The sequence below is a fragment of the Mustelus asterias genome, chromosome 11 (assembly GCF_964213995.1).
Source record: "Mustelus asterias chromosome 11, sMusAst1.hap1.1, whole genome shotgun sequence".
Lineage (NCBI taxonomy): Eukaryota > Metazoa > Chordata > Chondrichthyes > Carcharhiniformes > Triakidae > Mustelus > Mustelus asterias.
In genome coordinates, this window is record NC_135811.1 from 31,030,832 (window position 1) to 31,054,979 (window position 24,148).

Sequence of the window (24,148 nt, forward strand, 5' to 3'; positions counted from 1 at the left end):
TTTTGCTCATGACACCAACTTCCCTATGTCAACTTGACCCTCTCTTAAAAATATCCTAAATATTTTTGGTCCCAAAGCAAAAACCTCCCTCCCCCATAGGTCACGTTCTGAAGTGTTACTTTCTCTGAGAACTGACCTTTATTCTCCCATTAACACATTCTGATATCTTACCTTTATGCAACTGCTTGCACCTTCTCCTGCCATGAACTCTTCTTCTGTCTCATGACTTACACATCTTTGTTACAATCTCTCCTGGCTCCCACCAATCACTGACCTTCTACTCTGCTCCACCCCCTCTTATATAGTATATAATCCACCATATTTCTCCCTCTCTTTAGCTCTGATGAAGAGTCATATGAATTTGAAATGTTAACTCTATTTTCTTTCTCCACAGGTGCTGCCTGACCTGACGTTTTCCAGACTTTCTCTATTTTTGACCTATGTCATAGTGACAAACATTATCCTCAGTGACTACTTCTGCAGTACATTACCGTTCCTTGTGCTTTTTGTCTTCTCCAAGCTATTCAACATGGTCAGCCATGCCTTCATCTTCCCTCCATTCTACAATTCTAGTGGATTGCCTTAGTCTGGTTTTCACTCGTAACTTGCCTGACAAAGTCGGAGCACCCCCAGTAATCTTTTAACATTCCTACATGATCTCCTCTGGAGTTCTCCAACGAGTCCTCTACCTGCTGCCCCTCATAATTATAATTCCATTAACATCGGGTCAGCTTCCATTTGTACGCGGATAACGCTCCGCTTTTCTTCTGTACTACTTCTGGTGACCTCAGAACCAGCTCTGTTAGACTATTAGATTGTTTGCATGACATTATATCAGCACTAAGGTAGCATTTCTTTGATTTGGAAACTTGGAAGACTGAAGCCATTGCTTCTGGCCACCACTAAAAATGTCTCTCCCTTGAATATGATCAATTAAGTGCAGGTCTCATTATATATGTTTTGCTGAGAGCTCAGACTCATAAAATTATTATCTTGGTATGGAGTTCTGTTTTGACCACTAGAGAGAACCGCTGATTTTGCTTGATTGATATCTTTAAGCGGTTTTAATAGGTTAATTCTCTGATCTCTTTTATCAATGTCTCAATGTTTATTTGCACAAGATTATGAGGTGTGAAGTGCAGTAAGACACTTGTTGTTGATAATTTAATGGTCTGTCTGATTGACACTTTTACAGAGGTGTAAAAGCAACATTAATTTACCCACTTCAAATATTTGATTTATTTTGTCACGTGTATTGGGATACAGTGAAAAGTATTGTTTCTTGCCCACTATACAGACAAAGCATACCATTCATAGAGTACAAAGGGGAGAAGGAAAGGAGAGGGTGCAGAATATAGTGTTGCAGTTACAGATAGGGTGTAGAGAAAGACTAGCTTAATATATGGTATGTTCATTCAAAAGTCTGAAAGCAGCAGGGAAGAAGCTGTTCTTGAGTTGGTTGGTACGTGATCTCAGATTTTTGTATCTTCATCCTGACAGAAGAAGGTGGAAGAGAGAATGTCCGGGATTCGTGGGGTCCTTGATTATGCTGGCTGCTTTTCTGAGGCAGTGGGAAGTGTAGCCGAGTCAATGGATGGGAGGCTGGTTTGCGTTCTGGACTGGGATACAATCACAACTCTTTGTAGTTTCTTGCAGTCTTGGTCAGAACAGGAGCCATACTAAGCTGTGATACACCGAGAAAAGATGCTTTCTGTGGTGCATCTATAAAGATTGGTGAGAGTCGTAGCGGACATGCCGAATTTCCTCAGCCTTCTGAGAAAGGAGAGGCGTTGGTGGGCTTTCTTAACTATAGAGTCGGCATGGAGGGGACCAGGACAGGTTGTTGATAATCTGGACACCTAGAAACTTGAAGTTCTTGACTTCATGGGTTAACTTTCAAGAAGGTCGATCTGACATCTGCGATGGTGACCTCGGACACCGGTTCGATTGAGGCTTCCAGAGCGAATGACGTCCTGTCGCTGACCTCTTGCTCCAAACAGGCATAAAATGTGTTGAGCTGAGAACTATTGGCTGAGAACCCAGACTTCCATTAGACTGCTGAAACAGTTGCACCCAGGGAAGATTTTCCATCTTTCCAGCAACTGAACTCAAAGTCAATAATAATTAAATATGGAAAAAAATAGATTTAGGTTTTTTGCTGATTTGCTGTGTTTTCTTATTATGCTTTCAGCTGGTGTCATTAGAACAGTTTTGGGGGCTGAGGACTGAGGGATTAGAGCAAGAGTGGGGTGGAGAATTAAGGTGATGATCGACTGGAAATTCAGGATTCTGCTATTGTCTGGATGAAAACTATCACACAATCTGCATTTGGTCTCCCTAGAGTAGAAGAGTTAGCATTGTGAGCAGCAAAAACAGTATAGTACATTGAAAAAAATACAAGTAAACTGCTGTTTAACATGGAAGGAGTGTTAGGGATCCTGATGGCAGGAGCGAAGGTAAAGGGTAGGTATTGCATTTCCTGTGCTTGCATAGGAAGGTGTTATTAGACAGGGTTAGGAGTGATTTAGGAGTGTCACAAAGGGAATAATCTCTTCAGAATGCTGAGAGGGGTGGGGAAGATATGTCTTCAGGTGGCTTCACACTGGATGTGGCAGAAATGATGACAGATTATCTGTTGAATGTGGCGGCTCATGGGGTGGGAGTTAAGGACAAGGGAAACACTATTGTTGTCCTCAGAGGGAGGGTAAAGGGAGAGCAGAAGTGTTGGAAATGTGTTGGACTCAGCCAAGAGCCCTGCCAACCAAAGTGAAGGAGACTAGGAAAAATATTGGAAGCATTGTGGCATCATCCCATTACCATTCCCTTTTGCATCACGATTCCTTTTATCATTTAATCACTACTGTCTTCCATCCTATTCCAGACCTACCCTATTATTTTTTCTTTCTCAATCCTCATCCCCTCACTTTCCCTGCATATAGTATTTCTTTTACCAGTTGTTTTAAATATGAAGAATGATTAAACTAGTGGCTTCAACAATACTGGATTGTTGCCACTCCTCATGCTGATGACAAAATAATAGCTCTGTAAGATGGGAGAACTCCTTTCTAGGATAAGAGATGACATTGTCTGGGATTTTCCATGCCCCGTATTTTGTAGTGGCAGAGGTGGCCCTCCATGAGATCTTCTGGTCCACTGCTGTCAACTGGTTTTCCTGTTATTCATACCTCCACTGCTGGGAAACCAGTGGCCGGGTATCACCATCATCAGGATCAGAATATCCCACCAGTGGGAACAGCTGGAAAAATTTAACCATTGTATCCAATTTCAGATTGATGAACGGGACAAGTTGGAAGATGCAATATGTGAGAAGTATTAATAGCTATAATTACATATCGTTGCACCCCTAGCTCCAAGTACAGGAATGTTACACTTTGATGTAGACCCCTGTTTTGAACATTCTCAATGACTGAGCCTCCACAACCCTCTGTGGTGGAGAATTCCAAAGATTCACCACCCTCTGCCTGAAGATATTCCTCCCCATCTCAGTTCTAAATGGCTCACCTCTTATTATGAGACAGTGTTCCCTGATTCTATGCCCCTCAACCAGCAGAATTGTCCTTCCTGTATTTACCCTGTAAGAATTTTGTACACTACAGCGAGAACACCTCTCATTCTTCTAAACTGTAGAGAATATGGCCCAGTTTCCTCCATCTCTCCTCAAAGGGTAATCTCATCATCCCAGTAATCAGTCTGGTGAACCTTGTTTGCACCCGCTTTATGGCACCCTTCCTTTAGTAAGGAGAACAAAACTGCACTAATACTCCAGGAGTGATCTCACCCAGGCTCTATACAATTTCAGCAAGGCTTCCTTATTCCTGTACTCAAATCCCCTTGCAATTAAGCTAACATTTCATTTGCCTTCCCAATTGCTTGTTGCACTCACATGCTGGCTTTCAGTGACTTACGAACAATAACACCCAGGTTACTTTGGACATCAGCGTTTTTCAACCTCTCCTCATTTGAGAAATACACTGCATTTTTGTTTTTCCTACCAAAGTGGATAACTTCACATTGTTCAACATAATATTCCATTTGCCATGCTCTTGCCCACTCACTTAACCGATCTAAATTCCCTTGAAGCCTCTTGTACCCTTCTCACAACTCACAGTCCCACCAAGTTTTGTGTCAACATCAAATTTGGAAACATTACATTTAGTCCCTACATCCAAATCCTTAATATAGATTGTGAACAGCTGGAGTCCAAGCACTGATCCATGTGGTACCACAAGAGTCACAGAGACTTCCAACCTGAGAATGATCCATTTATCCCGACTCTGTTTTCTGTCTTTTAATCAATCCATGCCAGTATATTACCCCTAATCCCACATGCTCTCATTTTGTTTAATAACCTCCTGTGTGGAGCCTGATCAAAAGTCTTCTGAAAATCCAAAGGCATCACATCCACTGGTTCTTCCTTTGCTTTTCTGCCAGTAACAACCTCAAAAAACTTTGGCAACTTTATAAGCCTCTTCCTTTGATCTAAATGCAAGCTTGAACTTTTGTTAGCCATAATTAGTTCATTTTTCTTGCTGCCTTAAAGGAATGTAAATTTGGTGCAATCCATGTATTAATTCTTTAATGTTCACCATTGCCTATCTACAGTCATACCTTTAATGTAATTCCCCAATCTACTTCAGTCAATTGCCCTTCATACCCTTGTGGTTCTGTGTTTCGGATTGAACTATATCACTTTCAAACTTAATGTAAGAGTCTATCTATTGTCACTTTTCCCTAAAGGCTCCTTTACAATGAAATTATTAATTAGCCCTTTCTTAGTGCACAATACTAGATCTAAAATAGCCCATTCTCTTGTCAGTTCCTCAACACCCCATTCTAGAAAATCGTTGCATATATATTCCAGGAAATCATCCTCCTCCGCATTAGTGCTAATTAGGTTTATCTATATGTAGTTTGGAATCTTCCATGATTAGTTGCCTTTGTTACATACCTCTCAATTTCTTGATTTATACCGTGCTTTCCATTACCACTCCCATTTGATGGCATACAAACAGCTCCCCACAAACTGATTCTACATTTTGATCTTTTGATCGAATATCTTCTCTCACTAATGCACTGATCGCATCCTTTATTAACCTCACCTCATTTTCCTTTTTCCCAATCCTTGCCAAAAGCTGGATACCCTTGAACTTTCAGTTCCCAATATTGGTCAATCTGCAGCCACCTCTACGATAGCAATTATGTCATATCTGTTTACTTCTATTGAATCATCAATTCATCTACCTTGTTGCGAATGCTGTGCCACAGAGTACCTTTCATTCAGTTTTTTTCACAGTCTCTTATCTTGGCATACTCTGTCCCTTCCTGCTTCACTCTGATATCCATTTCCCTTTTTGTTATCCTGCTCTCTTACCTTCTCGCTCTTTAGTTTATCACAACTTCCCTCACCTCCACTACTTAGCTTAAAGCTATCTCTGCTGCCCGAGTTATGCGAATTGCCAGAATACTAGTCCCAGTACAAGTTGAGGTCTTGATTTGAAGATTTGGGACTGAGAGCCACTGAATTAAAAGGGTTGCAAATGGCATATTGATGGCGTTTTTTTTTGGAAGAACGATTCATATGGTGTTAAATTACACACTGACATTTTATAAAATAAAGTTTATTTATTTGTCACAAGCAGGCTTACATTAACACTGCAATGAAGTTACTGTGAAAATCCCCTAGTTGCCATACTCTGGCACCTGTTCAGGTACACTGAGGGAGAATTTAGCATGGCCAATGCACCTAACCAGCACGTCTTTCGGACTGTGGGAGGAAACCCACACAGACATGGGGAGAATGTGCAGATGCCACACAGACAGTGACCCAAGCCTGGAATTGAACCCGGGTCCCTGACACTGTGAGGCAGCAGTGCTAACCACTGTGCCACACTTCAATGCTGAGTTGCAGGTACAATTGTGTTTCTTTCAGAAATATGAAGGTTTGACTGGTGCTGCTTCAGCCAAAACCTGTGTAAGTCAGGTCTTGATTCACAGTGGGGTTGTGTGGTCTATGATGCCCTCAAGGGAGGAAGAGAGAAGACAGTCAAAGACCCTCTGTAAACAGGTGAAAGAATTTAGTTTGCTAGGTAGTTACACAAGAGCTCTGCCATCACTGTTATGGCAGTCCGGAATTCTGGTGGACTGTACTCCGCTGGTGAGAGTGATCCGTTAGAAAGCCACGGCTGGAATTGCATGGAGAAGAATTCAGATAAAAATGGCAAATATATATTTTATAGCATTTTCTCACAAAACCACTGTCATTTATGCCCTGAATAAAAAGGTCATCACTGATGACTTACAATTATCCTGGCATTTGCAGTTTAGATAAAACACAAACCAAACTCTCTTTCACATTGTGGGAAATAAAACGCCACTTTGTTGGTACAGCATGCTTGTGGAAATTGTCTGAATTACCTGCAAAACGCTGGTCTGGTCATTTTTAACAACCTCCTGTTGAAAATGCTACCATAGGCTTTCGGGTGAGTGACTGTTAGTTTTAGTTGCAATTACATAAACTGCCACAAATACGACAAGTTTCGTGATGCCTGTTGCATACAGAGCCCTCTGAAGGCCTCCAGCTGACTGAACACTTTTAATGTTACATTTTTGGCCCCTGCTGCTGTCAATAAAACAAAGGGGTTTTCTGCTGCTCTGACCCAGGTCAGTTATCTGGCCCTCCGTCAATCCCATTCTCTATAATTACACACACAAAGGTTACCAAGATCCACAGCTAATTTGCAGCCCTATTTAGCAGAATTTAATAGCAGGTATTACTACTGCTGTGGTAATTAAGGGTCTTTGTCAATAAGACGGAATAGATGGCCACACTTTGTTGCAATCAGTGGACCCTTGAGAGCCTAAAGGAGTGAAAAGCAATGAGAGTAGTAATCCATTTTGTGAACAACACGCTTTGCCATCCACCCCCTCCCTTATGAAAACCACCAATGGAATAATAATTCCCCAGGCAGGGAAAGTAGACAAAGGTACTCAGCCTCCAGCTTGTGAATTTTATACTTTTTTTATTTACTCTTCTGTGATTTTTTTTCATCCCTCAGGCTATATTTGATGAAGTGTTGTTTAAACAATGCGGGAGAAAATGGAGAATGAAAGCGAGAGAGAAAGAAGTGAGTGGGTTTATTCGAGAGAAAAGGAGTTTTTAACCAGGTGGATACGCATTAGCTTTTGTAAAGATCTGAGTACATTTTATTAATGATATCTTTTGGATCAAAAAAATTACAAAAACAAGTGGCTGAATGAAAAGATAGAGAGAGTCATTTAGCGCTGTCTCTGTGCAGAGTTATTAAACTGTAAATAGGTCGCAAACAACAAGCGAGAAGTGAACTTTGTGCAATGTTATAAACCTTATTTCTGATCGCTAATGTACCTACTGAATGGCCTGGTACAAGAGAAAGGAGAGGCTTGTATGACAATACAAAGAGTGCTTTAAGGTGTGCACTCTCTCTGTGGTAATTGGTGAAGAAGCTGTATTTCACTCACTGATTTCCTGCCTTTTTAGAGCTTTTAACAAGCATGATGCTTTTAATAGCGGTTTGAGTACCAGCCTTATTGAGGTTTCGCTTTAAACCAGCACTAACCATATTTTCTCTGCCACTAATGTCTACAGAACTCCTACCTTTAATCTTTCTCAGATCAGGCTTTACTTCCGTATTTCAATTATTCACGGTAGATCCATCGTACATCAAATAATTCAGATTTTTTCGTACCTTATTAAACATAAATATCTAACACTTTGAAGGGAATTTTGCAAGAAAATTGTCAATTATCAAATGATAGCAAACATTTGAAATCCTGCCTTATTTTGCTGAACTATAAAATGGCCAAAGACTACTTAATAAATTATTAAGACTACAAAGTTATTAAAATATTTGTTCATGTTTTGTTTAAACAGAAAAATAGTACCACATACATTACCAGTTATCATTAACATTCAATTCTAATTGTGTTAAACTGTGTCACAAGTACTATACCATTGAGATGCGAAAGAATTGGCTGTGTATATTATTTACTCTTACGGTCAGATAATTGGATTTCAAAGGAGAATATTACTGTTATTTTTCTCTCATTCTTATTTTAATTTTTTTTGTCCATTCCTTAGATTGTCGCATCATTTCCAAGTACATTGCTTCAAGCTTTTGCAAATACTACTTTGTATATGGTTGTAAGGTAAGCAGAATTGATATTTTTTCCATCCTGATGGGAAAGCATCTAATATCCATTTGCTGCTTCTCCTCGTAGGTGACTTTGAGATTGAGATTCTGCCCATTAGATTGCTATAAACACAGGCACAAACCTGTGACCATCAACAGGACGTTTGCAGTAGAAAAATATACTGAGAATAAGGTTAACTTCCTGTGAGTATATAGAAGAGATTTTTTTAAACTACCCAACAATTGTTCATGGTAAAGGAACAAATATCATTTGGAAAACTACCAAGATATATGACATATTAAAAAACATTCTGCTAAAATTTATTTTTTCAGGCACGTTGACAGCTAGTTTTGAATATATAGTAGATAATTTTGTCAGAAGTGTTAAGAGCTCAGGATGTTTCACAGCAACATAGTGGGCTGAAAGAGAAGCCATTTAATGCTGACTAATTTACAATGTCACTGTGCTTAGACTTAAGGTTAAACAGTTTAAAAAAAAAGATGGTCTGTTTCCCTCTGCCAAAAGCCACCTTAGAAACCATAGAAACCCTACAATGCAGAAAGAGGCTATTTAGCCCATCGAGTCTGCACCGACAACAATCCCACCCAAGCCCTACCCCCGTATCCCTACATATTTTACCCGCTGATCCCTCTAACCTATGTATCCTGGGACACTAAGGGGCAATTTAGTTTGGCCAATCAACCTAACCCACACATCTTTGGACTGTGGGAGGAAACCGGAGCACCCGGAGGAAACCCATGCAGACACAGGGAGAATATGCAAACTCCGCACAGACAGTGACCCGAGCCGGGAATTAAACCCAGGTCCCTGGAGCTGTGAAGCAGCAGTGCTAACCACTATGCTACTGTGCTGCCCTTCTCTCACGCATTGTCAGTTGTTGACACATGGGTGTAAGAGAAATATATAAATCTTTGATACATAATTCTAAGATTATACCATGTCTACAGAATACCTCCTGATGACTACAATGTCCACACCTGCTGCTTACAGCAGCTACTCAACTAATTTTGGATCAAACAGTCCATCTTTACAGCCTTCATTGTTTAGAGATTTCTAAAGTTAAATGTAGATATCAAGGGCTGAATTTTCCCAGTCCTGTGGAGGTTGGCCTGAAGGGGGACGCGAGCAAAATTGGAGAATCTCTTGTAAGTTCAGTTCCCCGACAGGATCCCATGTCCGAGCGATCTTTGTCTGAGAAGGTGTCTATCTGACTGGCTACACATCCAACAGTGTTGGGTAGCTAATTTTCATCATTTAAGTGCCCATTTGGGGTAGATTTTTGACGTTGCCAGGATGTTCTCTATAGCAGATGGCTTCCCATGGAGTTGAGTTGGGTTGATTTGTTGTTGACTTGTATTAAATACAATACTGTATTATGTTAATTAATTGAACTTGCCAAAACATCCTCAGCATATACCATCTTCTTTGTAAATACTATAAGCTAACTTTTATGTATACACTCAAGATTGCCATTTGGATCGGAGAATTTAAATACTTTACAGGAATAATTAGTTACTGATACCATTAAAATATGAAACAGTCTGTATCTACCCATTTAAATTCCATAAAGGATGTATGAGGACATTTTTATTAAGTGTAATCATAATTAAGGCATTTTAATATTTTAAAAGTAGCGTGACGTTTTAAGGACATTGTTCTTTCTTTGCCATTGTTTGGAAATTCAGTTCGCTCTGCCAATGGTCTAAACAGGTTGCTGGCCTGCAGCACAGCCTTTCACATATGGCACAGGGCCATCTACGTCCAGACGGACTATAGTGCCCTCGGTCATGAGGTGGGGCAGTTCAAGTACTAGGTCCTTGCAGAGTGGCTCCAGTCCTCGTGACATTGCAGCAGAGGGGCAGAAGGTGAAAGACAAACTCTCAGAGCCAGAGGTCAGGGTTGATGGCCTCCAGGGCAAAGTCTGGCCAAGTTAGAACTGGCAATTCCCTGAGTGGTTGGTCATGAACATCTTAACTCTGCATGCCTCCATTTTATAGCTAGAAAATAGATTTCAGAGTGCCTAATTTCAAACTATTTTAAGCAGTAGTTAGCTTTACTATTGTATATGAATTTTATATTTTTCAAATGCATAGTTGAATGATTAAAATTCAATTTCCAGGCATGGAATAAATATTGTTATAATGTTTAATTAATTATCAGTAATATTACAGGTTAAATTGTGCAGGTTTTGATACTCTTTGTGAACTAATTGTATGAAATTATATAGGGCAGCACGGTAGCGCAGTGGTTAACACTGCTACTTCACAGCTCCAGGGTCCCGGGTTCGATTCCCGGCTCGGGTCACTGTCTGTGTGGAGTTTGCACATTCTCCTCGTGTCGGCGTGGGTTTCCTCCGGGTGCTCCGGTTTCCTCCCACAGTCCAAAGATGTGCGGGTTAGGTTGATTGGCCAGGTTAAAAATTGCCCCTTAGAATGCACCTGAGATGCGTAGGTTAGAGGGCTTAGCGGGTAAACTTGTGGGGGTAGGGCCTGGGTGGGATTGTGGTCGGTGCAGACTCGATGGGCCGAATGGCCTCCTTCTGCACTGTAGGGTTTCTATGAACTTTCTACAAAAGGGACCCTGTGGAACATCAGATATAATTAAAATTGAGGTCAGAACTAAGCAAATTTAGAAAAGTAAAAAAATCTTTATAGTTTAAAAAGCATGAAGCTTTACATCTTGTAAAAGTGCAGTTATCTTTCGACATCATAAGCATAAGTGCAAATTGAAGGCAGTTACTAAAAATGGCACTATTGCAATAGACATAACACTCCAATCTCAATTCAAACTGCGTCCACTCCAAAACATCGACCACTGAGCCACAATATTAATCACAGCTGTGCAGTTCTGCCAGATCCTGATGAGGTCCAAGGGTCAACTTCCATTGATCTTCAGTTCCTCAATTTGGGTGCATGCTGGTTGTCCAACCCTAAGACTGGATCTAAAAGCTTGCCCTAAGCAATAACCACCCATAGAATAATATTTTGTTCTGTGTTAAGTTGAACAAAACAATAAGTCAGAAAGGAGATGAGAATGCTGTTGGATTTAGAACTTCCAAGGTCAGGATTCACCCCATTTACATCTTCACTTATTTTCTCCTACATATCCCTCTGATTACTACAAATTCCTCCAGCATCAATTACGCACCTAAAGCTATTCTCCAAACCTCACCAATAAGTTCATGCTTCGACCATCCCTGTTTTGATGCTCCACTTAGGACAATCTCCTCAACAAATGCTTTCTTTGACATTCTAAAGCCATTTATGTTGCAAATAGCCTTCCATCCTCACTACTCTTCTGGTGTAATAGCTAATGGGTACCAAGTGAGCAACTCTCGTGGCTTTTTTTCCAGCAGTTTGAATCATCCTGGACAGCAGGAACAAGCCAATTCATTTGTCATCCATAGCATATTGCAGCCTAATCTTGGACACCAAAAACAAGAGCTCGTGAACTTGTACTGTGTTCAAAAAGGATTGATTCTGCCTCTTCTACTGCTGCCTCTCTCACTTCCAGCCTTACTAACTCCACTCTAGGGAACCTACTACTCTTAAGCACCAGAGTCCCTCAACCATCATTAACCCACTTTTTAAAATAATGAGGCCCATAATCTGCTCCCTTTACTCCTTGCTATCCAATTCTAACCATCTAGTCGCAGTCCCAAGATAACTGGTATCAATCAATCCTTTGACTTGACAAAAATCACTGTGATCACCCCTTCCTCAAAAATATTTATTCTTAATCCCCTGGTCTTCTACAGTTACTTCTTACCTCCAGTTTCTTAATAAAATCTCAGAACATGTTGATTCTCAGCTACATTCCCACCTCTAATCACACTCTACTTGAAGTCCACCAATAAGGCTTCTACCTCACTGACAGTATTGACTGCCCACTGTCCATTCCCACCCTTCCCAAGCCTATCCACTGCCTTTGTTTCCACAGCTCATCTCTATGCTCTTGGGATGTGAATGGCAAACCCATATTTATTACCCTCAGAGTATTAGAAGTCAACCACACATAACGGGACTGGATTTAGATATCATTGCGAGTGGGTGGCAGGTTGCCTTCCCTGAAGGACATTAGTGAACCAGTTGAGTTTTACAATCTGGTAGCCACATGGTCATTTTCCAGTGGCAACCCAAAATGTTTTAAATTATAGAATTTGAATTTACAACATTTAGTTTTGTACAATAATCACTTGGTTACCATACCCATTAATAAGATGCCCATCTTTTATACTTGTTAGATAATGAGAAGTGTAAGATGTGCATGATCACTGGTTGTTTTTATCACTAAAATATCAGCTTGCATTAAATTAGTCACAGCAAAATGTCAATAAAGTGTGGCAGTCACAGCAATCATTACGGTAGTTCTAGTACAACTGTATCACACGTTGTCCTCTGCAAGTCTTTTATTTGATTAGTCATGTGAAGCCTGGGTACACAATGCAAAACTCAAACACTAGACCACAGAAAGGAGGGCAAGCCTAGCTGGAGAAAGCCTTCTTGAAATTATAGAATTGGTGACTTCATAGATTAGTTTCATGTTTTGTCCGAATTAAACATGTTTTCGTTTGTAGCTAACTCAGAACAGGAGATGGACAGTTTGCAAATTGGTTGGAGGATCCAATTACCTTGGGAAATCTGGTGAAGTTATGAGGGTGGGGTGCCGATATAACATGGTGGAGGAATCTCATTAGTAACAGGCAAGATTTATTACTATATTATGATGGAATTTAATATGAAACATGAAATACCCTTTGACTCTTTCCAGCAATGTGTTATGCATTATTGTTACCTATATAAAGTAGCCAATATCGGTAAGTCACTTGGAGCCTAAAGGAAATCAGCATTTAATGGAACAAATATGATTTTGGGTTGTTGTAAACTGGATCTGAAATGGAAGATTTTTGTTGCAGGAGATCTTGTTTATTATTTTGTGCCAGATTATTTTGTGAGTTGTGGCCAAAGCTTCGGCTGTGTTAATTCAGTTGCTGTAATTATAGTTTACGATGCTGGCCATTCCATTTTCTCTCCGTTGTTTGGAAGAAGAAGTAAATAAGGAAAGGAGAAATGTTAGGCAGCTGAGGTTTCACTTGAAAATGCACTGCCTGCACCCATTGTTACCATGGATAGATTGAGGCCTACCTACATAGGCATGTCACAGGAAATCTTTTCAGGCTTCACTTCACTGGAGAGGCAGAGACAGAGCTATACCATTTGCTAAGAATTGATCTCCAACCAATCTCCACCAAAGGGCAAAACTGACAATCGCTGTCAAGGTCATCACAGCTCTTTAACATTTATCTTTCTAGTTCATTCCAAGCTGCTGCAGAAGCAATAACAGTCAATCTGTAGTTTACAGATCAATCCGATGCCTCATGTGATCATTGCTAGGGCAAATAGTTTGGTTACTTTGCTTGTGTATAACACGCAGCAGAATAAAACCTCACTCTATTCCATTTTATGGCAGGATTTCCTAAAAGTTCAGGGATTACTCACAACATCCATGTAGCCTAGCTTGGTCCTAAACACAATGCCTTTAGCTTGACATGTAGGTTTGACACAAGAAAATCGAACAAAGTTAAGTCTTCTCCATATAAAAAAAACTGTAAATACGTAGTGCTGCATTTTTCATCCACAGTTGGGTATCTGTGCTATTCAGGATGGCTTTGTGAACAGATGGTGGTTATTGATAGAAATTAGAAAAATACTGCAAATATGCACACTGGTGGTGATATATACATTTCAGGTGTGACATAGCTCTGCATTTTAATATAGAAATATTCAAAGAGATGGAATAATGGGTGAAGCATTTCTAATAGTAGGAGGGGAAAATGAGCTGATCATTTATTTTCACTTTTTAAATTTCTTTTATCCATGGTAGTTATTAGACACGGAGGTTAAATTGCCATTTAATTGCCTCTTTCCAGTTTTTGGAGGTTTTACTTATAAATCCTCCAAGTACACTCTCTTTATTTCTTCTGATTCTATCCTCCCAAATTAATAACCGCAGTTAAAGATAACTGTGCCAGCACATATTTTCTATACTTTAATTAGGTCTCAATTGTTCGACCAAGTTCAGAGGGGTGAATACATTCCTCTCTTTTCCACTCCTGAGGTTGGTTATAACCGAGTTTGAATTTTTAAAAAGTTGTGACTTTTTTTCAATTCAGTGTGTTTGTGACCATATGCAAAGACATATGACAGCCAGATCTCTCTGGAGTTAATATGCAAGGAGTTAGTTTTATTGTTAAAAGCTTATTTAGGTGGAAGTATAAGACTGATTTAAAAAGGTAAAACATGCCCAAAGTCCTGTAACATATATGTGCACACACGAGTGTGCAAGACAGAACTAGTTTCAGGATGGAGGACATGGAATTGAAAAGGGTTGCAGTCTAAGAAATGAGAAAAATATATGTTCCAACGTTCCTTTGGTGGTCTCGAAATTCCAGGGGTGTTGTGGTTGTTTTTCTGGAGCCAGTCACTTTTTTTTCAAACTGTCATCTGTCTTTTCCAAAGTGGATGCTAGGACAATTGATGTTCCTTTTGATTAACATTCTCAATCTCTGTGATGTGTTCTAAGATGTAACAGACATAGGGTCTGAACTTGAGAATAGCAAAGAGAGAAAGAGATGATACATTATGCAGTCCTCTTCTGGATGTTATTGGTGCCTTTTGCACCATCCTCTTTTATTGTAAGGAGAAAATATATTCATAGCTTTTCACAAGTGGGGTTCCGACCACATGGCAGCTGCTATTGGCACACAATGGAGAGCAATCTATATTAGCGAAGGAGCTTTGATCACTCATTGCCAAAGCTATTAAGATGCCATAGAAACAAATAAGGGTTCCTTAGCACCCTCCTTGCATAATGTGTTTTGTTAGTCCTTCTTTATTCCCGGCAGTTTCTGGAATCAGGAAGTTTGTTGGCTTATTGTCCTTATGTTTTGTGGAGTGTTCAGACAATGGCAGGTGGGAAGTTACTCAGGCGCCCTACCTAGCCATGGCCCCTGGGATCCACGTTCAGAGGCTTCTAAAAATATCCCCACTTTTTTAAAAAGGCTGCGGCCGAAGTTCTCCATCTTCCCAACAGCCCGTTTTCTCGGCAGCGAGAGGTGGTGCGCTGCCGTTCACTAGCACTGGGATCTTCTGGTCCCACTGCTGTCAATGGGATTTTCCATTGTAGTCACCCCACACCATCACGAAATGTATGGTAGGGGTGTGCTGTCGGCAGGACCAGAGAATCCATCACAAGCAAACAGCCAGAGAATTCCTGCCTGTGTCTTTGCAGTTTAACTGTTTCTGTCCTTCTTAAAAATAATCCACCAACCGATGAAATTAATATTCAACAACACATTGTCATGATACTTAATTGCTTTCTTTCTGGGCAATAATTGTTCCTCAAGCTCATTGTTAGTTGTGCCCTGTTTCTCTTTTCTGTAGCCTTTTGAATGCAAAAGTGGATTTGGTTTAAGCAGTGCTTTCTTACAGCAAGGGGGTTGGCTATAATATATTGGCTTTAGTTGAAAATAGTCTATACACTTTACTCAAGACACTGCTGCTCAAATGCATTGTTGAAAATCACTATCATCTGCCAGAAACATGCATAGACATGTTGACACATTGGGCAGACAAGTGGTAGATGAAGTTTAATGCAGAGAAGTTATAAGGAGAGGCTGGATAGACTGGGACTTTTTTCTCTGGAGCGTAGAAGGCTGAGGGGTGATCTTATAGAGGTCCATAAAATAATGAGGGGCATAGATCAGCTAGATAGCCAATATTATTTCCCAAAGGCAGGGGAGTCTAAAACTAGAGAATATAGGTTTAAGGGGAGAGATACAAAAGTGTCTCTCACACTTTCACACAGAGGGTGGTGAGTGTCTGGAACAAGCTGCCAGAGGTAGTAGTAGAGGCGGTTACAATTTTGTCTTTTAAAAAGCATTTAGACAGTTACATGGTTAAGATAGGTATATGGGCATCTCAGAACACTAAGGGGCAATTTTAGCATGGCCAATCAACCTAACCCACACATCTTTGGACTGTGGGAGGAAACCGGAGCACCCGGAGGAAACCCACACAGACACGAGGAGAATGTGCAAACTCCACACAGACAGTGAACCAAGCCGGGAATCGAACCCAGGTCCCTGGAGCTGTGAAGCAGCAGTGCTAACCACTGTGCTACCGTGCCGCCCTCTACACACTACCGTGTGTAGTTGGAGTCTGGAACAAGCTTCCTGAGAAGGTGGTGGAGGCAGGTTTGATTGAGGTATACAAAATGAGAATTAGATTGCTATCTGAAAATAAATAATCTGCAAGGTTACGGTGATAAGGCAGGTCATGGGATGAGGTAGAATGATCTTTCAGAGCCAGTGCAGACTCAATGGGCCTAATAGCCTCCTTCTGCACTGTAAAGGTTCTGTGAAATTCAGATCCCAATCTGCCAGCCTAGCCTTGAAGTCAATTGCTGCAACAATCCAAGCCCATATGATGTTGACTATCCTTTTAAAAAAAATAATTCTGTAGAAGGAATTTCTCAACTATACGGCTGAAATTTGTAATGGTGCTCCTGACCACCATTAAAGTACCAGAATGCTGGGGACAGCCCTGCCTTCGCCGTTTGCCACAGAATCGGATCGGGGCTCCCGCAATCAGGTAATTAATTGCCTGCCATTAAAGCTAGAGATCCTGCATCCAATGTTTGCCAACCTATTGGAGGGCCAGCAGCTCCTCAGGCCCAGTAGTGCCACTGGGAATGATGGCCACTGCTGGAACTGCACCTGAGGAAGCATCATGGACACTGTCCTGAAACCAAGATCAGTGGGGTTTGAGTTGCCTGAGTAGGCAGGCAGACCCCAGAAAAAGGGATGGGTGAGGGTGTGGTGGTGGTGTTGGGGGGTGGGTGGATGCGGTTGTGCCAGCTGATAGAGTGGGCCTTTGCAAGCCACAGGATGCCTGATGAAGAAGGACACCTGAGCCCTTGGGAAGGTTCACACCTTCAGTCCTCCACCTTCTTTGCTCTGAGAGATTTCCAAGGCATTGGGAAGTTGACTGGTACTGCATCCCGTATCTTCCCTCCCAATTCTCCAGCATCCCCTTCACTTCCCAACCCGCTCCCAAGGGTCCTATTAAATTCCGGACTTGGTCTTTAACTGAAAGAAAATGGATAATCTTGAACTATGTTTGTGAAATTAATCCTAGTCCAACAATTAAAGTGCAACCTTCAACTCACATCTCGTGCTTGGAGTGTTACAATATGCTGAACACTAGGAGATTTACGTACCTGTAACAGCAAGACAAAGGACTAACAGACTGGAGTTTCAGACACATATTCATCAGGAGGTGGAAGACTGAATATTGGTCAGACAGGGACAGAGTTAAGGGGGTTCAAGATTGGGCTGAGTATGGAATTGGACATTCTGTCACAATTGTTGTCATAGCTAGTGCTTGTATTTAAAGCCTTTTCAAACTAAAGTACCTCAGTCTTTCTACTGAACTTTCTACCATAGCTTGGATGGTAGTCAGGCTGGACAGCTCAGATATGTTGGATCTCAATCTGGAAATCAGTGTCAGCCTCGTAAAGGAGAGAGCCTCTACCTTCCCCTTTCAAGGACACCAGTGTCAGAAGAGGTAAGATTGAAGATGGAGATTTGCTGCATTGGGGTTCTTACTTTTCCAGCCTGTAAAGAAACCAGTGTGGTACTAAGCGGGATAAGGTGTTGGTGTACCAGTTTGCAGAAGGGTGGATATGGGTCTAATCAATGGAAGTGGAGCCAGCCTAAAGCACCTCTATAAATGACTATTGGACCTTTTACACAGGGTCTGAATGAGGGACTGTATACAACCTGGTGATGGTATTTCCAGCAGTTCAGGGCAAATGGACATCTGAAATACATCAGTGGCACAGTCTTTTGCCAGTCCTATGCAAATGGGGTGTCCTTCTATTGACTCTGTAAACTCCATTGGGATCATATCTTGTGTATTTTCCGGGCTGCCATGTTCATTGAGGCTTGACGTTGCTCAGTGTCTATTTTCGTATCGCAGGTACTTCTGAAACTTCTTATCGTTACTGTAAGCCTTCATGTATATTTGTCAAAAATAATAATACAAACAATTTCCAAACAATATTAGTACTTCTACCACTAATCTTTTCTTATGTCTCCCATTTGTTCTGATCTCCTTCAAGCAAATAGCGGGCTCTGAAGTTTATTTCTAGATCTTAAGCAGTAGTGATAAATGCTTCGGTTCTTTACTGATACATTATTGCCTCCCCAAGACTGAAGCGCTAAATGGGAGCTAAAATCTCCTTCCAGAAAGCATACTGCACTGATTTTGTTTGGAATTGGCCTTTGCACAATATAAATACTAAAGGTTTACAGTGAACTGAAACTGAGAATAGAATGATTCTGTCAGTGACAGTGCCAATATGAAGCATTAATTGATGTGGAAAAGGTAATGCCAAACACCTGCAATTAATTCATAGTGCAAAATGCAATTTAGCATTTGCAAGTGCCACAGCTGAAGTACATTTAACACCCAAAAGATAATTTTCTGCTGGGTGCTAATAGCCCAAGAAAAAAAACAACATCACTGTGGAGGGAATGATTTCATTTGCAATTTTAAGGCTGCAAGGGAAAACTTCTATGAAATGGTGACTGTGTCTCTTATTCGTCTAAAATGATATCCCTCTAAAGTGCATTATTAGATGCTGGATTGTGCTGATTCATTTTCTACTTCTTCTAGATTTGACTTTCAGCTGCCTCCTATATCATATACCTGTTCTTAATTACCAATAACCTCCCTTCCTGTATAAAAACAAGAAAATGCTGGAAAAATGCAGCAGGTGGCACGGTGGTTAGCACTGCTGCCTCACAGTGCCAGGGACCCGGGTTCAATTCTCGCCTCGGGTCACTGTCAGTGCAGAGTTTGCACGTTTTCCCCCTGTCTGCGTGGGTTTCCTCCGGGTGCTCCGGTTTCCTCCCACACTCCAAAGATGTATGGGCTAGATTGATTGGCCATGCTAATTTGACCCTAGTGTTAGGGGCGGGGGGGATTAGCAGGGTAAATAGATGGGGTTATGAGAATAGGGCCTGGGTGCGATTGTGTTGTTGGTGCTGACTCGATGGGCCGAAATGGCCTCATTCTGCGTTGTAGGGATTCTATGAATCTGTGGGACAAAATAAAATTGGATTAAAAAAGAGTCAAGATGGAGGAGAAAGGTCGCCGGCTAACGTTGTTGGACTCAATGCTGAATTCTGAGGGCTGTGATGTGCCTGATTGGAGGATGAGATGCCGCTCCTCCAGTTTGCATTGGGCTTCACTGGAGCATTGTCGCACACCAAGGCTGGACATGCGGGCATGAGAACAAGATGCTAAGCTGATAAAAGCAAATTACTGTGGATGCTGGAATCTGTGTGCTTTGATAAAGGATCGTCTGGACTTGAAACGTCAGCTCTTTTCTCTCCTTACAGATGCTGCCAGACTTGCTGAGATTTTCCAGCATTTTCTCTCAAGATGCCAAGTTGAATTGGCAAGGGACAGGATAGTCCTGTCCTGTACAGACTCCTCACCTGGACAAATCAACAGTCATTTTTTTTACTGAAAGAAGTGTAGGGGGAAAACACATTGCATGTAGAATAAAAATAATAGATAAATTGCAGATATGGGCACTGCCCTTCTGCATTGTGTCCAGATTTGCCTGTGTGTACCAATGTAAACCTATGATTCACTCCATTTCTCTTAAGTGGATGAAACTACCCCACAGATTTCCCAATCTTCCTCTCCAAGCAATCTAGGGAACATGCTTGAGAAATTCTACAAATGTTTGGAAACTTCACAAAAGTGCGTAACAAATTCAAGTACAGTTTAACATATAACTGCTGCTGACTTAATGGCTATAACATAATAGCAGGCTCAATTGGTGTTCATTTAGCAATCAAGCTACATTTCAGAGTTTTATGATGAAAATGATTCCCTTAGATAACTTTTAATCTTGCAATTCTACAAATATTATTCAATATGTAACACGCAACTTCTCCTGCAATACACATAATTGAATCTTTGAGTAATTCTAAGGATCAAAATGGATCTTTCTGCACATGTGCGTGGTGAATTGTATGCTGTATCCTTTATATTGCTGGTTAAGTAGGTGAATTTTCATTTCAGGAATTAGGTTCACTGCAATGTGACAAAAACAACCAAGATGATGCACAGCATTACTTGATAAATACAGCATGTTACAAGGGTACTCACACCTTATTTTTGAACACCTTGCACTCGTCATTTTGGTATTTCTGTCATTTCTATCTTTTCAACCTTCGAACAGCATCTGTTCCGTGCTGCATAGGGCAGCGCGGTGGCACAGTGGTTAGCACTGCTGCTTCACCGTGCCAGGGACCCGGGTTTGATTCCCAGCTTGGGTCACTGTCTGTGTTGAGTTGGCACGTTCTCCCCGTGTCTGCGTGGGTTTCCTCCCACATTCTGAAAGACTTCTGATTAGGTGCTTTGAACCAAACAGGTGCCGGACTGTGGCGACTAAGGGAATTTCATAGTAACTTCAGTGCAGTGTTAATGTAAGCCTTATTTGTGACTAATAAATAAAATTCCAAAGTATACAAATCACAAATTTATATTTCAGTTGTACATTTTTCATTAAAATAAGAAAACAAATGTTCATAAATAGAACTGAAAAATCATAAAACTAAATATATGAAGTATACCAATTGGTGTATTGTTTTTGCACAGAATAAAGTCTGTTATTAAAGTACTGTTAAAGGATTGACAATCTTGAAGTTCTTTATCTTCTGAGCATTTGAACAGATTGCACACAACTTAAATTATTAGGAATAATAATTCTGTAAGGGATGATCAATAGGAACAGTAGTGAAAAATAAGCCTTGTGGTTTAATAATGAACCTCGCTGTATGAAAATAAAGGACTCAGTTAAACAAAAATTGTACACATTAATTATTTACCAAGTGATACAAAAATAATTGCAAAATTAGGGACAAGTAGCGCACACTTCCTTACACAATACATTAGTGAAAGTGCACTTAACATGACGTAATTTGCATGATATCCTATGTACCAAAATAGGATCCTTACTCTAAAAATCTATAAAGTGCAAGTACTTGAAGAATACATTACAAAAGAACAACGAATGATAATGGCCTGTTAATGACTGCTGACCATGAAATCTACTATTTCAAAATCAATGACTAGCATCTAATGAAAAACTTATGCCTTTCCCATTTATTCAAATTCTGTCAATTCATAGAGGTGAAACAAAGGAAGCTTGATTTAACCAGTATGTTAGTGTAACGATGCAATGTCAGATACGTAGAGGATAACACCCACCCACACGGTGGTGTGTTTTTTTTACGAGAACTGATAATATAGGTTAGGAATAATGTGAAGTTGAATAAAATGTGTCTCGTGGAATGAAAACCATATCAAACTCTTCAGCTTGATAATTATGTTTTGTTAACTAGAAGATAATGATACTCTGCTCAATAATTATATTATGATAAATAAAATAGTCCAATGAGGAAAGTGGCAAGTTTAACTCTCTTGATTTGAAAGTCTGTCAAGAATGCCAGAACTACATTTATAGAAGAAAAACAATTACACTTAAATAGCATGTAATACAAATAAAGGATGAATTTCCCATTAGCCATTATTAATACCACTGGTGGATTTCAAGCTTCTGGTAATCAAAAAAAAAATGATTAGTAGTTTTCCCTGCATGTATTACCGTTGAGGTAGTGTGCACTTGTCCTTTTGAGTATGAGCTTATTAAACATACATGCAGCATACTAATTAAGATCTTTAAGTCTAACATTTCTGAGTACATACCAGTGCCAAGGCCTGTTGCTAGTGATATTGGAAAGCTAGGGACTTGGTGAACTCCAATGCAATGAAAAAATAGTATCAGCTTATCTCATTTGCTAACACATTCATCTTCGAGTCAGAGGATTTAGGGATCAAACTCCCCTCCAGAACCTGAGCACATAATCCGGCTCACACTTTGTGCGTAGGGTTGAGAGATTGTTGCATTGTTTGAGATGCGGTCTTTTGTATGTGACTGTAAGGTGAGGTCCACTTCCCAATTCAGGTAAATAGTCCCATGGCATTTGTGTTTTCTCAGCATCTTGGGTAATATTCCTCCCTTAACTAACCAAAATCATTAATTGCATTTACTGTTTGTGGGATCTTGTATGCAAAGTTGGCTGCCAGACTTGCCTCAATAATATAACCGTTAAATATATTATACTTTGAGAGATGCAAAGTTCTTTGGGGGTGTACTAAAAAAGTGATGAGGCACTATATGTAAATTCATCCTGCAACAGGCCCAGCTCACTTTGCATGTTTTTATTACAATTAGAAAATAGCTTGCAGTCACAATCAAAAAGGAATAATACATTTGAAGACTTTGGAAATTTATTTTGATTTGATTTTGATTTGCTGTATTATTGTCACATGTATTAGCATACAGTGAAAAGTATTGTTTCTTGTGCGCTATACAAAGCAGACCATTCATAGAGAAGGAAACGAGAGAGTGCAGAATGTAGTGTTACAGTCGTAGCTAGGGTGTAGAGAAAGATCAAGGTAAGTCCATTCAAAAGTCTGACAGCAGCAGGGAAGAAGCTGTTCTTGAGTTGGTTGGTATGTGACCTCAGACTTTTGTATCTTTTTCTCGACGGAAGAAAGTATGTCTGGGGTGCGTGGGGTCCTTAATTATGCTGGCTGCTTTGCCGAGGCAGCAGGAAGTGTAGATAGAGTCAATGGATGGGAAGCTGGTTTGCGTGATGGATTGGGCTACATTCACGACCTTTTGGCCTTGCGAACTTGGGCAAAGCAGGAGCCATACCAAGCTGTGATACAACGAGAAAGAATGCTTTCTATGGTGCATCTGTAAAAGTTGGTGAGACTCGAAGCTGACATGCCAATCTCCTTAGTCTTCTGAGAAAGTAGAGGCGTTGGTCGGCTTTCGTAACTATAGTGTCGGCATGGGGGGAACCAGGACAGGTTGTTAGTGATCTGGACACCTAAAAACCTGAAGCTCTCGACCCTTTCTGCTTCATCCCCGTTGATGTAGACAGGGGCACGTTCTCCTTTTTGCTTCCTGATGTCGATGACAATCTCCTTCGTTTTGTTGACATTGTGGGAGAGATTATTGTTGCTGCACCAGTTCACCAGATTCTCTATCTCATTCCTGTACTCTATCTCGTCATTGTTTGAGATCTGACCCACTATGGTGGTGTCGTCAGCAAACTTGAAAATCCAATTGGAGGGGAATTTGGCCACACAGTCATGGGTGTATAAGAAGTATAGTAGGGGGCTGAGAACACAGCCTTGTGGGGCACCGGTGTTGAGGATGATTGTGGAGGAAGTGTTGTTGCCTATCCTTACTGATTGTGGTCTGTGAGTTAGGAAATTCAGGATCCAGTCGCAGAGGGAGGTGCCGAGGCCCAGGCCATGGAGTTTGGAGATGAGTTTCGTGGGAATAATGGCTGAGCTGTAGTCAATAAATAGGAGTCTGACATAGGTGTCCTCGTTATCTAGGTGTTCCAGGGTTGAGTGCAGGGCCAGGGAGATGAAGTCTGCTGTGGACCTGTTGTGGATAGGCAAACTGTTGTGAATCCAGGTAGTCCGGGAGGCTGGAATTGATTCGTGCCATGACTAGCCTTTCGAAGCACTTCATAATGATGCATGTCAGAGCCTCCGGCCGATAGCCATTATGGCACACTGCTTGATTTTTCTTAGGTACCGGGATGATGGTTGTCTTCTTGAAGTAGATAGGGACCTCAGATTGTTGTAAAGAGAAGTTGAAGATGGCTGCGAACACCCTCGCCAGCTGATCCGTGCAGGATCTGAGTTCTCCTCCGGGTACCCCATCCGGGCCAGTTGCTTTCCGTGGGTTGACCTTTGAGAAAGCTGCC